The sequence below is a fragment of the Neomonachus schauinslandi genome, chromosome 11 (genome assembly GCF_002201575.2).
Source record: "Neomonachus schauinslandi chromosome 11, ASM220157v2, whole genome shotgun sequence".
NCBI classification, from domain to species: domain Eukaryota; kingdom Metazoa; phylum Chordata; class Mammalia; order Carnivora; family Phocidae; genus Neomonachus; species Neomonachus schauinslandi.
In genome coordinates this window covers 51,318,864-51,324,863 of record NC_058413.1, presented here as the reverse complement: position 1 = coordinate 51,324,863, position 6,000 = coordinate 51,318,864, and the positions used below count along the sequence as shown (strand labels likewise).

The 6,000-nt window shown below is 40.5% G+C and overlaps 1 pseudogene; it reads left to right on the top strand.

Moving 5' to 3' along the window:
- Positions 1-735: 735 nt before the first annotated feature.
- On the top strand, positions 736-1,775 carry LOC110576460 (annotated as a pseudogene).
- The last annotated feature ends 4,225 nt before the right edge of the window (positions 1,776-6,000 follow it).

The following is a 6,000-nucleotide window of genomic DNA, read 5'->3' as shown; positions in this document are numbered from 1 at the left end:
AGGGAAGGTGGTGATCATAAATATTTCCAGACAGTTTATTATCTTCAATGGAAAGTGGTAATATTGTTCTCTCATGGTAAGTGGTAATCTCTAAGTGGTAATATTGTTCTCTTATCTTCCTGAATCCATCAATCTATTTCTTCAAGGATGCTTCATTCATCTATTGCCAAGGCACTATACATACCAAGGACACAAAATGTGACATGATCAATTTTAAGTTCATTGTTTCACTCAATAATTATTAAGTATCAGAAACTGAACATACAAAGATAGAAGATAAACTCCTGTTTTCTCACTCATTTTATGAAAACTGTTTGCTATGAGTACACAGATCTTTTAATAGACTTGTGCACCAGAGCTATGGGTCACACACTTGGTATAAGGCCATGAACAAGACATACATGGTTGACTGAATACAATGAAGTCATAGGTAGAGTATTAGGATTGTCAGTTTAGGTCCTTCAGAGGTCAACATGGGAGATTCCATGAAAGCTCAGAACAGAGATACCTAATTTAGCCTCAGTATGGGCTGGGGAAGGAGGTAGAGAAGACTCCCCAAAGAGGTAAGCCATGAGCTGATACTTGAACAATAAACAGAAATTAGGAAGACAAAGAATACTGAGGAAGATGGAAGGTAGAACAAGATAAATTTGTCAGATGTCAGTTTTCTGATCCTGTAGTCCACTGGGTTGAAAATGCCACCGGGTGTCCCTAGCACTATACAGTTGGGAACAAGTCTTACAGGACTGCAACCATTTCTTACATCGTTTTATGTGTTAACAGGAAAGCAGTCTCATCTGTGATGCTGGGGATACTCTATAACCACACAATGGAAACCTCTGCCATGTTCTTCCTTGTGGATATCCCAGGTTTGCAGTCTTCACATCTTTGGTGGGTATTTCACTGAGTGCCATGTATATCATATCCCTGTTAGGAAACACACTCATAATGACTGTAATCTGGATGGATTTCACTCTACAAGAGCCCATGTATTGTTTTCTGTATGTTCTGGCTGCTGTGGACATTGTTATGGGCTCCTCTGTGGTACCCAAGATGGTGAGCATCTTCTTTTCAGGAGATGGTTCCATCAGTTTTAATGCTTGTTTCACTCAGATGTATTTTGTCCACGCAGCCACATCTGTGGAGACAGGGCTATTGCTGGCCATGGCTTTTGACTGCTATATAGCCATCTGTAAGCCCCTACACTACAAGAGAATTCTCACACCTCAACTGATGCTGGTAATGAGTGTGGCCATCACCATCAGAGCTGTCATATTTATGACTCCACTGAGTTGGATGTTAAGTCATCTGCCTTTCTGTGGCTCCAATGTGATTCTCCATTCCTACTGTGAGCCCATAGCTGTGGCCAAGTTGGCATGTGCTGACCCTATGCCCAGTAGTCTCTACAGTGTGATTGGCTCGTCCATTATTGTGGGTTCTGATGTTGCCTTCATTGCTACCTCCTATCACCTGATTCTTCAGGCAGTACGTGGTCTCTCCTCAAAGAATGCTCAGCTAAAAGCATTAAGCACATGTGGCTCTCACGTGGGGGTTATGGCTCTATACTACCTACCTGGGATGGCATCCACCTATGTGGCCTGGCTAGGGAAGGATACAGTGCCTCTCCACACTCAAGTACTGTTAGCTGATTTGTATTTGGTCATCCCACCACCTTAAACCCCATCATTTATGGCCTGAGAACCAAATAAATACGGAAGCGAACATGGAGCTTGCTGATGCACTGCCTCTTTGACCACTCCAAACTGGGTTCATAAGCACAGATTCTGTTCAGATCTTGAGCAATCAAGATGACTCAAGATCAAGCATTTGAACATGACTTAGAAATCTGTAGAGCTGGTGTGGTTTGCCTAGCACCATAAAGAATTCTAAAATGAAGCTGTAAATTATATTCTTGTCTAATTTTCCAATTTCTAGGAAGAATGCATATGAAATGATTAATTTTCTGACATTTTTAATGATTTCAATCAACTAGTATCTGTATAAGAGATAAGTCTGGGCAGAGAATATAGATTTGGGTTTTTTCTTTCCTTAGCTTCTGACCCTTATTTTCAACTGAGTATCCACCCCCCTCCCCCCCCCTCCCCACAGAAAAAAAACAACTGTTTGGTCCCCCCCACACCTGGCTGATTTTCCCAGAATTATTCATTTACTCATGTGATTATTATGGAAGCAACTGTTAATATATAACCCTGCCTTCTGGCCCAGTGATGAATCCACTCAACTTGGGTCATGTGCTTATACCTGGACCAGAGTCTGTCTCTAGTCAAACTGAATCCCAGTTTATCTGAGGAGATATAAACTTGGGGTCACTGACTGTGGTCATTTTCTAACACGTGAACTTGGAAAAACAAATATGTTCCACAGCTAGATAAGCAGATTAGCAAGATGGGATGAAGAAATGGAGTCTCTGGTTCTCTGATTCCAACTCATTTTGGACACCCAGGTGCATCCCTGTTATTAAATTCTGTAAGATACCTCTACATCCTTTTAATTTATCCCCTATTGTTAAGCTAGTTGGAGTCAGCATACTAAACACCAGCCTCTTGCTTTGAAGCAACAGAAGTTAAGGCAATGTGAATTTGACTGTGGACATCTTTCTCTTTGCTTCCCAGTCTGGTTCTGTATAACTTAACTGTAAGGTATAAAAGAAAGGGATCAAATATAATATAGGTCTTTCTTCATCTGGACATCACCATGGAAATGTGCCTGGGATGAGAAGGTTAATAGAAAACAGTATCAATAATGAAGCCGAAATGTCCCTATTCTTCTCATCACCAGACATGTATTTGGTCTTTGTTTTTATTTTCCCCTTTCAGAAAAGTCTTAACCTGAATAACCACTATATGTTAAAAGAAAAAGATTTCAAATGTGACAGATATGTATATTTGACTCTGGTACATTTGAAAATCTTAATAAAAGATAATTTCCTAACAGTGTTGATAACTAGTTATTATATCTGAGTCTTACTATTTCCTTGCTACTGATGGAGAATACAATGTTAATTCAGAGGATATTAAAGATTAAAGAAGATGATGAATAGAAACCACATAACACAACATCTGATATAGTGTCTGTACAACCAATAAATTTCTAATTCCATATTTTTAAGGAGTAGTTCTAGGCACTATTGAGAGTGTATTCCCGTGTAGGTCAACACTCATGTGATAGCTGTTCCAAACAATCTGCTTAACAACTTGGCATCTGTACCTTTGCTAGTACTAAAATTACTTACCCACCTAGAATGTATTCTATTCCTGAATACCATGAAGTAGGAATCAGCTTCTAAACACCTGATAGTAATGCACTGAGTTCCCAAAGAACAGGAAAAAGAAACTTCTCCCTAACATAAAAACAAATCAACATCATGAGGTGGTTAAGCACATTTGATAAGATTTACATTTTGAAAAGTCACACTGTTGTTTCTCCATAAGCAACCCAAAAAATTGACTATGTTCATCAAATACAAGATTATCAGACGTATTAAAGAATCTGATGTCAAGCAACAAAGGCATAGTTCAGCTTGGCACTCAAAACGGAAATTTCTCCCCAGCGTTTCTCTCAGAAGTCCGCCCTGCTTTGTGTTTCATTCACACTGGTATTCCCTGAAGCGAGCTGGAACCCACTGTTAGCGCTCAGATATTGAACTACACACTTCCAAAGTGGACTAGTTCCCTGCCATCGCTACTCTCCAACAGAAAATCCTGTGCAGATCAGATACGACCCCTGCCCTCTCACACTAAGCAATCTATGCCATTTAACTAGTGCCTGGGACCCATACAGAGTCTCAGTGTTTGGATCTTAAGAGATTAAAATCAATCCTGCTTGAATAATGGGAGACTGGATTTCCTGTGGGGAGTCCCAAGGATTTTCCCTGTCTCTCTGCAGGACTATCTATCTTCCCCTTTCATTGTCTTTCACCTCAAGGCTCAGGCACTGCACCCCTTGTTTCTCTGCTAATAAAATAAGGATGGGCAAAGCTCATCCCTGCCTTGTAGTGAATGATCTCACCAAGATGGAGGAGATATCCTAGGCATTCCAGGGAGTGGTGCAGACACTCTACCCTCTGCATGACCACCTGCTTCCTCCCCTTCTGGACCACTTTTGTGATTATCCATTCAATCATTTTTTTTTAACAGATTTATAATTAAGTACCATCTAGTTGTTCACGCCCCATGAGACAAAAGCTTATTTTTGTTTTGATTCTAGGCATATGAATGAAAGTTCCCTCACTTAAATATTTACACACACACACACACACACACACACAGTGCTAGACTGGACTACAACTGTGAACCAGACAAATAAGGTTCTTGTCTTCATGGGGTTCTTAGAAAGGAAGTATAAGTAACTACCCTAGAGAAAAGGGTTTTCATATACTTAAGAACTTCAAGATTCTTGCCTGGTCTTAAAAATCAGACAATATGAAATAAACAATGTGTTTAAACTTGTACTTCTCACAAGTAATCACAGCACCCAAATCAGCTTATAAATGTCAAAAAAAAAAAAAAAAAAAAGCCCTCTCCAAAACAGCATGTTACCAATGAAGTCATTCCACACTACTCAATTCACTCTAGGTTTAAATGAATTTATCACCTAATAATCCTTTTTCTAAGAGACTTCCAGGATTTGTCCTAATAAAACCATAGTAAAAGAACAACACTGGTTTGGTCCCTAGCCTCTTCCGCTAAGTGTCCATGGACATAACTGGAAGAACTTCCTCAAAATCGATTTCTCAAGTCTATAAACAATTCCCCAGGGAGTCCCCCTATACAAAGACATATGGTCCCTTTAAGGTAGGTCAGCTCAATCCTTTGCCAAGACCAGGTCTGTGACTTACCAGTTCATTCCTCTCCAAGCAGAGAATGGAAATGTTTCCCCTTCTGCTAATGCTCGATGAGTGACTTGGAAGCATGGTGGGCAGAATGAGTTTATTTCTCCATTTTAGCATGTTTTACCTCTTCCTTATGTGAACAACCAATACAATTAAAGCAGAAAGACAATTTTTGCTCTTCTTTATTACAGGAATTACTTTGCTTCTGCCTATACCTGACCTGGTAACTATTTTGCTGCCTAATCCTGACTCAACAGTCACTACCTTCAAGCTTAAATTACACCAGAAGTTGTGTTTCACAGCATCATGGTGACAACATGTGATGTACACATCACAGCCCCTTGCAAAAGGCAAGGCCAATGGTTTCCACCTGCTTGCCTTGCAATTTGTCTCCAGGCACAAGCATTCCCACATCATACTCTTAAGCCCTGTAATGAATTCTTTTTGGCACATATAACCATCATTCTAAGGTCAACAGCCCAGATATATCGTTTTAATTCCCTTTCATTATAATGTATGGCTCCCAAGCTGGCTTTTTATGCCTTGTCCTTCTTCTGTCATAGATTTAGAGAAGAGAAAGGCAGAATATTAGGTAGTTACCAGAGCCATGAAGATTCCCTTGGTGACAAAAAGTCACCAAACTTTAGCCAACTAGCTTGTGGGTGAGCCTTCTTTCCAGGGCATCTGTTCTAAATTTTTCTTTTTCTTTTTTCCATTCTCTACTCTCATGTCACAGTCCCCATTCTAATCCAGACACAAACACATACAATAGATGCACAAGCTACCACTGTGGCCCAGAGTCTGCCACTGGCAAGGGCACTTTCTAACCGGCTGAGACTGTCGGGAGAGGCCCTACCAAACGAAGGCACTGCTGTACAGATGCTGGCTCTAAGGAGGAGAGGCAGGAGGGCTACCGCAGGCAAAATCCATGGCCTGCCTTCCTCCATCCCTGAGAAAGGGACAGAAATATAGGATGGATCTGAGATCTTCACAACAATCCTGTGAGGTAGGAGAGTCTGCAATTACTATACCCATTTTTCCATTGAGGATACCTAAAACCCTCAGACACTGGGATGTTTCAGACCCAACTGTAATGAAGGATATGCAGATGGGTGACCTGAGAAGCAAGTTTGTCCATCTTTTTTCAT